The following is a 12,509-nucleotide window of genomic DNA, read 5'->3' as shown; positions in this document are numbered from 1 at the left end:
TAAAGGATGCTATTGTAACAATTTCTCCTCAAATCAATGAGAATAGAGACATGAAATTATTTTTAAAAATATATCTTTTTAAAGATAAAAAGTACAATAACTAGATGAAAAATTCACTGGAAGAATTCCTAAGTGAACCTGAGATCAATGAAATTGATTATTGTTTACTAGATAGATTAAAGACAGAGAAGACAAGAATAATTATAATTTAAAAAGTGAAGTCAGGGACATTGTTACCTTACAAAAATCAGAGATATATAAGAAAATACCATGAGCAATTGTAGAGAAATATATTAGATAACCTAGAGGAAATGAACAAATTCCTTGAGGCACACAAATGACCTGAAATGGCTAAAGAAAAAAGAAAGAAAGAAAGAAAGAAAGAAAGAAAGAAAGAAAGAAAGAAAGAAAGAAAGAAAGAAAGAAAGAAACCCCAGCTATATACCTTCAGAGGAAAGGCCTTAGGAGCACATGGTAAAGGGTAACCTCCTAAGAGGAAGGAAGAGAACCAGAAGAGAGTCAACCAGAACTTCCATGTTGCATTTTTACCACCTATAATTGTAAGAAAATATTTTTTTGGTCTTTGTTTTTGGTACCAGGAATTGAACTCAGGGGTGCTTAACTATGGAGCTACCTCCCTAGCCCTTTTTATTTTTTTAAATTTGAGACAGGGTTGCACTAAGTTGCTTAGGGTCTAACCAAGTTGTTGAATCTGATCTTGAACTTGTTGTAATCGTCCTGCCTGAGCCTCCTGAGTTGCTGGGATTACAGGTATGCACCACTATGCCCAGCTGTAAGAAAATAAATTTATGTAGTGTAAGCTACCCAGTCTATGATATATATTTATAGCGGCTCTGGCAGATTATCACCTAGAACCATGGATCCTAGGGGACAGGTTTCCTCCCACCTCAGGGCAAGACACATTCACCATCTAATCAACACCACACCTTTTTTATGTGGGTTTCTCTTTAAAGGCATCCTATTCAAAACATATTTTGATTAAACTAACAGTGGTGCATGGTTAATAATAATGTACTTGTAGCTCCCGCCTGAATTAAGCTATCTAACACGTTTTATTTGTTTATTTTTTTCCTCTGAAAAACTCATCACAAACTTCTTACTCCTAGGAAGATTAGATTTCTCACCATGCCTGGGGGCCACTTTAAAAAGCAAAAATCACCAACAAAAAGCACAAAAATTCAGGCATGCATAAGACCATGAGAAGTACATTTGCATATGGTTTGACAACTAAAACAAGAAAGCAGAGTGTCTCCTTTTCATACTACCTTGGAATGTGTGTGCTGGATACCACAAACTGTGCACTTGGTCTGTGAGTAACTGAGGAAGCACTGCAGGTCTCCCTGCATCCTGCACAGTGAATGAACAGCCAACTGAACACAGACTGTGAGATGGCTTGAGAAAATAAAAGTCAAAAGAAACATGAAGAAATAAAGACAAAAGACATGAAAATAGTTGAATAGCAGGGTTCGGTGGGCAATCCAGCTCTAATGGAGTCTGGGTCTTAGAAAGGAATGAGAGCTGGGACATTTATTTATGTAGGTACGAACATCAAAGGGCTTCAGTGTGAACAAACTTCTTGAAGTAAACAGGATGGAGTTGAGGAAAACAGCTTGGTTAGGTTTAGCAGTTTATGTCCATCTCTTCTACCTCCAGGCAGCGGGATTTGAAATGAAGGCTTTTGAACTAGTGGCTTGCATGAAATTTTCCCCCATGCACAAGAGTCTTCTTGCAAATGGGTATTTCCCTGGCACTCTTGCACCTCAGGGTTCCCAGAAGCTGTGACTCACTGTCCAGGGTTTACGTAGTTCAAAGCATGGATTTATTTACTGATGCAACATGCAGATATTTTTTTGGGGGGAGGGACTTCCAAATAAATTTTAGCTAATGTTAAATTAGCGAATATGAAATCCATGAATAATGAGTATCAACAATATTCGAATCACTTTTTATATATAAGACAAGGTTAGAGATAATAGATACTTTATAGAGATTTCAAATGGAGTGAAAATGGTTTCTCTTTATCTCTCTCTCGATACTGGAGTTTGAACCCAGGGATGCTTTATCACTGAGCTATATCTTCAGCCCTTTTTTTTTTTTTATATTTTTAGACAAAGACCTTACTGAGTTGCCCAGGCTGTTGTTGGATTTGTGATCCTCCTGCCTCAGCCTCCTGAGTAGTTGGAATTGGCAGGTATCTGCCACCACATTCAGTTGGTGATTTTTTTTTTTTTTTCTTTTGTATAGTAATCTCCCTTGTCCACCGTTTGGCTTTCATGGTTTCAGTTACCTATAGTCAACCACAGTAAAAAAATATTGAATGGAAAATTCTGGAAATAATAGCTAAGTTTTAAATTGCATGCCATCTAAGTAGTGTGATGGAATGTCACAATTCCTGCCACACCTTCCCTGAATGTGAATCATTCCTTAGTCCAGCATATCTATGCCATATATGTAATCACTTAGTAGTCCCTGAAGTTATCCAATTGACTTTCCTGATATCACAATGCTTGTGTTCAAATGACTCTTATTTTCCTTAATGGTAGCCCCCAAACTCAAGAGTAATTTTGCTGGTCATTCAGATATGACAAGCAGGTCCTTCCAAGTGAAACGTAGATTGGGCCTACTGGTGGTCTTGGAACATGTCCTCAGTGGATATAGAGGGACTACTGTGTACCATATTTAAAAGTTCCTTTTTATCCTTAATTCCCTAGGTTTAAAAATTTTGGGTGATGCACATATATATTTGCACACACAGGTACTAGAAGAAAATATCTTCTATTTTCTTCATTTTAAACACCTAAAAAAAAGTCCCCTCAGTTATAGATACTGCTCTTTGCAAACATTAAATTATCTGGGTCTTGCTTGACTAGGGAAAACAATAATAGCACAAAAATATGTATACTGCTTTTATTCAAAAGACACTATTTTTGTCCTGCAAATATAACTTTCAACAAATTTTGAGCCAGATAGTAAGTTCACATCCATTCATAATTTTCACACAAGTGGAAGAAAAATGAAATATATTTCCTCTCTTAGTAGTGCTTACACATCCCCCAAGTGATTATGGAATGAATACCTGGTATATCTTTCCATTCTTATTTCATAAACTATCCAAGTTTAATACAAAAGATGCTATCATAAAACCTGTATTCAACAAACAACAATTAATACACATGTACAGTTCAGTTAATTTGCAATTGAGAATAATTATTGCCATTCATCTGTATTGTAGGAGAAAAAACGTTTTTTATTATATGATTGAACTTTCAAACTTATACTTACAGAGTAAGTAAAGTGAAGACTGTGTGCATGTATGTGCATGTGTGTGCACATGCAGGAGGGAGAGGGAGGGAGAGGAAGAGGAAATGAAAACAAAGGACATTGAGAGAAAGGACTTTGAGAGTCATTAAACTCATGCCAATTTTGCCAGATTCTGGGTGGTCAAGCTGTGGTGGTCTTTGGATATGGAAATATGATGTTTTACCCACTGCTGTGCCAGGCTAATTTTAGGTTTTTATTATTGGCATATAATGAGACTTTAACTAAGTACCTGAGATGATGCCAAAACAGTTTGTTTTTGAGGGTTGCTCATTCAGAAAAAGAGTGCTACAGTCCCAACATTCTAAGTCGAGAAAAGAATTAACATTTAGCAGAAATCTGCAAGTTGGCTCTGTTAATCTCTCAAAATTACAGAAAAATACATAAAACAGTAGGATATACTCAGATTCAGACCCCAAACAGACATCTACGAGTGTTAAAAGGCTGAAAAATCTGTAGCAGCAGATGTATTTGTATATTTGTCCTGTATTTTATTTCACCACATATGGTTCCATATTACCACTGAACATGATTATAGTACTTGTGCTCATGTTGTTACAGTTAAGGCAGTAATGCCATTTATAAACATTTTTCCACCCAGGTGTGCCAATTATATTTAACTTTATATATTTTTCTTTGACTTTTATTTTGTCATAAAGTTAGGTCACTGAAGGCATAAAGTATCACAGCAGAAGATTTTCATTTTATTTCTTTGGACAGAATTGGCCTCAAGGACTTCATGGAATCATGTGTATCACTACATTTGAGTAGTTTTATTGAAAGGTTTTCAAAACAGGCAAAATCTCGTGTGTATGTGCGCAGTTGATCATATCCCTTAGGGCTTCTTAATTTGACAAACTTCAGTTCCACATTCTCTTCTCCCTTGCTCTGGGCCTTCTAATTTTCAGAGAATAAGCTGTGAAAACATAAGAATTAAGAGTCACCAACTAATGGCCTATCATCGATAGGTAGTAGCTTCTTTATCCAAGACTAGAAAATCTTTCTGCTTAAGAAGAAACAGTAAGGGTTTGAAAAATTGATATAATTCAATTTTTTATTCCTGTACAATGAAAATTGTTGTACTCAAAAAGACAATGGATTTTTGGAAGCATTCAATCTTATTAGGAGATTTTAGTTGAAAACTTCTTGAGAGGTGCTGTTTTAGCCATATTACCTTGGTCAGTTTTAACATAAAATCATAATACCCTGTTGTCTTGTAATAGTTGAGAACTGTAGAAGGGATCGACATTGGAAATGAACTCTGGTAACTTCTGTTCCATCAATGAATTAATAAATTGCTGCAGAATGTAAACAGATCAATGTGATATTCCTCATTTATTTCTTCATTCTTAGAGCGAAATAAACTGAAAATTTTATAAACCCGGTCATACACGATTTACTTTAGCTATCTTAATGATATCATTTCATTATGTTGAAGACAGTGTTGAGTTTTACATTGAAACTCTAAGATAAGCTGGCGTGGATTGCTGCATCTTGACAAGCCCTTTCTTTCTCCAAACTGCTTCTTCCCTCATCCTGTCCTCTCCTCGTGATGCTAAACACACTGTAAGAGGATTCACTTGAGATGACCAAATTTATTTCAAACTTCTCTACAGAGACATGTTTTAAAAAGTATCTCTAAATAAATAGCTAAATTTAGAGCTATTAGGGATCCTAGATATCATGCTGATGGAAATACTATAATTACAAGTGAGGAACCAATTTAAAACCATTTCATAAAATATCTCCAGTGTCTCAAGATTTTAGATTAATAAGTGATAAACTGTACCCAGCTGCTCCTGTGCTACCAAGAACTTATAATTGGTTCAGATCCTCTAGAAGAAATATAATTTATCTGTGTGATTATTTTATTGATGACATATAAGTCAGTTATAATAATAAGCTCACCAGAATTAGTGAAGGAAGATCATTGGGCATAATTGCCACTGTTTGTTTATATGTTTCTGTCTGATGTATTTATTTAGTATTGCATCCTATATTGTTAGTCTTGAACTTACTACATTATTTAACAAATCATTGATTACTACACAAAGGCATGCAATTTTATATTCTTCTATTTTGATAAGCCCTTAAAACAAGAGGATACAAAACATATAAAAAGTTGTACAAATAAATTTATAAGGTAAAATTCTGATAAATTGAAATAATCTGACAAAAATAAAGTTCATGGATCATTCCAACATAATTACTTTATATGTTAAGCTAAAAAAGAAGAACATAGGTAGCCTATATAAAATTACTGTAAAGATTGACTAAATCTAGTGAGCCTCATATGCTTTGTTTTTATAATATGCAATTTATGCACAGTGTGTACAGTGTGTACATTCCATTGAAAAACTGATTATATGTTTAAAACTTCAAGTAATTTTAAAAGTAAGATTTATATCAATAACATTTTCTGATACTAAAGCAGTATGACTCTAGATTAATCATAAAATGTTAATTTAGAAAGAATATTTGGACTGGAGATATAGTTCAGTGGTAGAGTACTTGTCTAGCATGTGTGAGGCCTGACATTGACTCTCCAGTACTGCCAAAAAAAATGTAAATAAATAAAAAATATAAAAGAATACTCGGAAATTTAGTCAAATGTTGCTAAATTTTGTTTGAATCAAAAAGGGTAATTTGAAACGACTATCCCAAAATCAAAATTCAATGAAAATATTGTATTCAAAATGTTTTAGAAAAATGCTTTATAGACACTTCTTCATTTTTAAGTGATCTGCGCATTCAAATTGAGACACATAATTTAATGCATTTATAAAATAACTCATGAAAATTCATTTTCCCTTCACTATAATGTTTTGATAAGTTATTAAATGTATTAGTCTATTAACACTTATTTAAGTTACAAAGCATTATAAATATGAGTAGAGTGAACTAACAAATATTAGTTCAAATTTGCATATTATTCCTTAAAGTTTGAAAACTAATAATTAAAGTTGGCATGTGTACATGTGTAAATGTTATATTATTAATTTTTGCATGAGTGTGAACTTTATAAAAATGATATTTATACTATGCATTCTCCTACAACTATTTTTCTTAAATTTATAATTATATTCCTGAGCATGCTGTGTGTGTCGGTCACTTGATTTTACTTAAGTAAGATAGTCTGTCTTAAGAATATGCCATCCTTCTCCTGCTTTTGGAAAATTAGACTGTTTCTAGATTGTATGTAGTTTCATAAATATTTCTGAACATATTTTAAATTAAACATATATTTAACCATAATATATTTAACAAAATGACTGGACACATTTCTTCAGAAATTTGTTTCTTATATTCCTGACATTTTAAATTAAGATTCTTCAGCAATACTTTTTTCTATTGCCATTTTAGCATAGTATCAGACTGATGTGTTACTTTTTGTAAATCATTTTTGAATTTAACATCTGTTACCTTTAAGATTAAAGTACAATTTAAAGTAGACAATTCTTTATTTTCCTTTCCACTGATCTTGTATTGCACATTTTACTCAGTTTAATTATGAACAGAAGGAATTTAGCTTATTCTGCAAGAAAACCAGCAACAACTTTAGGCAGAGTTATACCATCACAATCCATGAATCATTAAACACAACCACTTCTGACTATGAAAATTTTATGATTATATTTATAAATTTGGTAAATTCAACTATTATTATTTGTTTTGGGTGGCTTTTGATTATATAATGTCTTCATCTTTATTTTTAACTAACAGAGATATATAGATAAAAATGTAGGTGAAACTACAACCACAGGTGGTAGGAATGGAAATAATGGTTGACTAAGGTGAGACGTGAACAGGTTCTTCATACACATGGCTAAATTACTACAGCCACAGATATCATTGATGAGTATTCACATTGTTTTCTCCACTTACAAAAGTGAAGCTGATTTTGGCAAGAATTTTAAGACAAAACCCAATTGAGAAGTGTTAATATTTAAACTAAGTACATTTGAGTTCATAAACACAGAAATATTAAGAAATTGTTAAGCAGAAAAAATTTTAAGATAAATAAGCTCAAATTCCATCAATGGAAAAATCTAGAAAATAAATTGAAGATAGGCAGAGAAGAGGTGGGGGAGGGGAGAAGAATGCAGATAAAATAATCAGTGATCAAGGATAGATATAGAAATTTGCTTAAATTCTAAGAAAACATTATATATATATGTATTTAATATTATAGTTAAAACTAATGTATTAAATACAATTGCTCAGAAGTTGTAAGTGAATTTTTATCTATAGCTATATAATATCTATATTTAGACTTATTTTAAGGAAAATAAAAAAAGGAGTTGTGAGTGACAGTGGACACCCTGACCTTGCTCCTGATAGTAAGAATATATCTTGGCACTTTGCCCTATGAGGAATTTTACAATTGTTTCTTTTTTGGGGCAAGAAAATACCCTTCAATTTCTAGTGTGTTAAAAATGATTATTTTTATTCATTGCTTGTCTGCAAATTTTGATGTAATTAAGTGATCTTTGTCTTTAAATTTTAAGGTGATAAATTTTATTTGTTGAAATTTGTTAATTTTAAAATCAATCTTGCATTCTTGGAATGTTTTTAAGAAGTATTACCTTTCTATATTCAGCAGAATTAAGTTTTCTGAGATTCATTTGGAATTTTGTATCTATGTTTATGATTAATGTTGTTCAATAATTAGTATTTCTTTTCCTACCCTAGTGATGTGTAGTTATTCTAGTTTTATACAGAACTATGCATTGTAATAGTTCATGTTTGGAACATGGGATTTTACAAATGTTTATTACAACTAAAATCAACTGAATCTGGACATCTCTTTTGGAGATAAATTAAAATTATCTTTTAAATGTATTTTAGGATTGTTTCAGTAACATATTTGTTCTGGAATAATTTACCATGTTATGTTTCTCTGTGAGTCCAACCATTTTTCTTGGTCTTCAAATACAGTAATATACTGTTAGCCTTTATCTTTAGTGTCTATGGCATATGCAGTCAAGACTATTTAATTCCTAATATTGACCAATTGAATCTGGGTTTTTCTTCACTAAACTTTCCAGAATGTTGTCAATTTTATGAATCTTTTTATCAAACTCACTTTTGGCATCACTTATCATCTCTGTAGAATTTTTCTTATTTTATTAATTTATTTTATCTTTATAATATTTATTCAATAATTGTTTCAGGTTTATTTTCTGTATTCTCAAGGTAGATCTTAGTCTATTAATTTTTAATATAAAACTTGGGAGAGAACCTGAATTCCCTAGTTTGTACTTTTTGCCTTGACCATCAAAATTTTGGTATACGATATTATTTATTGTTAGTAATTAAATATTTGCTAATTATGTTCATAATATATTCTTGTCCCTTGAGCTATTTGGAATTAAGAAACTTAATAATTATATAGGACTTTTCTATTTATTTCCTCACTATTTATTTCAAACTTAAAACTTTTGTGGTAAGGAAATATAGTCTATATTTTTATGAAAATTTATTGATCACTGTTTTATTGTCTAGTATCATTCCTTTTCACAAGTATTCTGTGTTCAAAAAAGTTTGCAAATTCCCATGCTGCTGCACCCAGCATCTTATATATGTTCGTCACATTATAGTCTGTATGCATGCCCATCAGAAGCAGGTGGCTAATTGTTTGATGCAAATCTTCCAGATTATTTTGCCTGCTTATCAATTAGTAAATTTTGGACTAACGTTCTCATTTGACACTGGTAAACAGTCCAGTTGGATGTATTTTAGATGCAAGAATAAGGCATGAGTGGCCTACCATTCAGCCAAATGTCCAGAAGCATTGTTTTTTTTCAATAAAGGTTTTAAGAACTATGGACTGACAATGAATCTGTCATTATACAGTGCAATATAACCATACTGCTAAAAATTGTGGAGACTCATGTATCAACTATAGCAGCAAGTAATCAGAATAAAACCAAAAGATTCTAAATCAGTAATTAATAGTCAAAGAATTTTTGTACTTATTACATTACTATAATTATTAATATTTATATCAGTAAACTATTGAAGAAACAGTGCCGTATAATGACACACCTTTAAATTCAGTGCCACTATTTATTTTCACCTCATTAAACTGTAGTAGGCTGGCTGAGACTGGTGGAGTAGGCCGGACTCTCCTGAGTTTGACTCTAGACTTCAGCTTATTCCCCATCTTCTCCACATGTGTCTCACCTTTCCTTACGCCAATGTGCTGAGAAAATTTCAATAGATGAACAGAGAAACACATGATGCTTCTTAAAAGACAGGTGTAAGGTTGGCACTTCTGTCCATATATCAGTGCTTAAGTGAGTCACAGGCCAAGCCCAATACAAGGAGGAGAGGAAATTTGTTTTGCCTGTAGTTAAAGGAATTATGCAACAACATAGAGAAAACAACCTCTACAAAGGAAAAGGTGAAAACCTTGAAATAAAGCAATCCACCAAAACATTCTTATGGAATACCCTCAGATCTTAAATCCTATTAGAACTTAAAACTTGATATTGTTTGAGAAAGAAACAATTATTTTAAATAATTGCTCTAATAACTATGAATTAGGTCATATCTATCTAAAACGCAGCATAAGACAGTCTCTTAACTTTTAAATATCAAAAGCACTTTTAGTATATTTGTAAATGATAGAAATAATTTCTAAGGTTAATTCTATATTTAAAATAATTTATTTTAAAATTTACACTTTTAAATGAAATAAACCAGACAGAGAAAGACAAGGACTGCATGATCTCACACATGTGTGGAATCAAAAAAGTTGATTTCATAGAAATTGAGAGGTTGAAGTTGGAAAGGGATAGGGAGGGACTTATCAATTGGTGCTATAGTTAAGAAGTTTTGGTGTGATATCTCACAGCAGGGTGACTCTACATAGTAATAATGACTTATTTCAAAAAAGTTAGAAGATAATATATTGAAAGATTTCATCATAAACATATGATAAATGTTTAAGGAAATAGCATATTTAGTCTGATTAAAACATTCCACAATGTATACATGTGTCAGAAAACATTACACTGTTACCTATGTACAACTTCATATATATCAGTTAAAAACAAATTTCAAAACTTAAAAATGTCCTTATGCTCACTCAGTCAGGTTAGTGTAAATGTTTTAGAATTTCACTGAGAAATTGATCATTATTTAAATTAACCAATACACTTTAAATGTCCTGATATAGTTGGAGTTCAGAAAATGATAACCCAAGCTAGCCTCTAGGTCTCTCTGACCTTCTCCCTAGCCCCACTTTGTCCTGATCTTACTTCTCGTAAAAAAAAAAAAAAAAAAATATATATATATATATATATTTATATATTATATATATTTTCTCATATATATATGAGAAAAGCTTTCCCTTTCCTACCTGAAGAGACAATCCACCAAAGAGGAACACAATTTTCTTATTATGGAAATTTAATTAACCAAGGAAGATTAAACTTATTAGAGGAAGTTCTGAAAATCAGATCTCACACCTAGAACCCAGAGGAACTTTGTCCCCAGAGCTCTGATCTCTAGGCTCCTTTGTTTCTCCAAAATTATTCACTACTCCTCTAAGATCACCTACTGCACCCCCACTTCTCCACTGAAGAAGGCATTAAGCTTTGGCCACCAATGCTCTTTGAGTCTTAATATTTTTTCTCTTCCATACATGCATGTAAATAACTTTTATGCCATTTCACCTGTTAATCTATTGTCAATTTATTTCCACAAGTTGAAATATTGAAATTTCAGAGTAAATTTCCAACTTTCCTACATCACATAATAAAATTGCTCAGAAACAGTCTTTTTTTTAAGCATTTCACTGTTTGATTGATGTAATTTGTAATTTAGCACACTTTTATTTTATTTATTTATATGTGGTGCTGAGGCTCCAACCCAGAACCTCACACATGCCAGGCAAGCACTTCACCACTCAGCAGCAACTCCAGTCCCAGAAACAGTCTTTTTAAAAGCTCTTAATAAGTACAAAACCTTCAAAGTGTGCTGACAACTGATGAAAATTATGCTCATATCTAAGTTCCAGGTGGGGAGAAAGAAATAATTACAGAAAATGTATTGTGGTGATGTTCTCACTGTAGATGCAAAAGAGGGCCTTTCTCCATCTTTACCTTTTCTATTCTTCTCCATATATCTCTCCTCCTTCATGAGCCTCTGCTAGTCAAGCCTTCTATCAGATCAGACCAATCCCAGGTTTCATTTATTTTCCTACTATTGGTGAATTTCTGTCCCTTTCTTCTTTATTTAAATATTTTTTCCAACTGCTTCCTTCCTCAATCTCAATTCTTCCTTCCATCTTTTCTCCCTTCTTGTTCCTTTCCTTGATCAATGCCAAGCACCTTAGCTCTGTGTTCTCTGCAGCTGTGGGAACGTTCCTCTAGTGGTGTTGACTCATTTGGCTGCTAATAGATTATGAGTGGTGGGAACGATGCTCTCAGGCCCCGTGGATGCTGTCAGGTGGTGAGACAGTCCAGCGTGTTGAACTTACTTGAACGGTCCCTCCTCCCATTCTGCTCTTATCAGCTGCTCCTCAGAGACACTCTGTTTCTCTGCTTTATGCACAATCTCTTTGAGTGATTTTTCCTTTCCTTTTTTATTTGCCTTGCACTGGAGGTGTGCCTTGTACTGGAGGAACAGGAAAAAAGGAAATTCTTGGGTGAAAAATGGTGAGCAGATCTGAATCCATATCTTATCAAGTGCACCCTTTGGTGATGTTAAGACATATATACCCTGCTGTCACATTGTCCCCTAGTGGCCATTGATTAGGCATAAGTCTGCATTGAACATACCTTGGGAGAGAAACTTCAAACATGGCTTCAAAGCTGCCAACTGAACCTGGCAGGAGGCATTTCTCTCCAGTAAGTTGCTGTTTTCTCCTCTTACCAAATCACCTAGGAGTCATGCACTGTCCATAGGGTATGCTCACAGTTGTTTTCTCTTTACACAGACACATGGTATAAAGTAAGAGAGAAATTTATAAAATCTTTGTAAAACATAAAATTTATTTCTAATTAAACATGAAAAACAAAAAATAATGAAATAAGCAATTATACCCCAATTTTCCATTCCTATATATCTTCTAAAATTGACTTCATTAAAATAGCTAACAAGTGTTGAGTTATTAAATTCATAGCAGATTAATAATAGCATTTTAGAGCAATTTGGCTTAC

This window comes from Sciurus carolinensis, chromosome 3, assembly GCF_902686445.1.
Source record: "Sciurus carolinensis chromosome 3, mSciCar1.2, whole genome shotgun sequence".
In the NCBI taxonomy this organism is placed as follows: domain Eukaryota; kingdom Metazoa; phylum Chordata; class Mammalia; order Rodentia; family Sciuridae; genus Sciurus; species Sciurus carolinensis.
Note: the sequence above shows the minus strand (reverse complement) of the source record.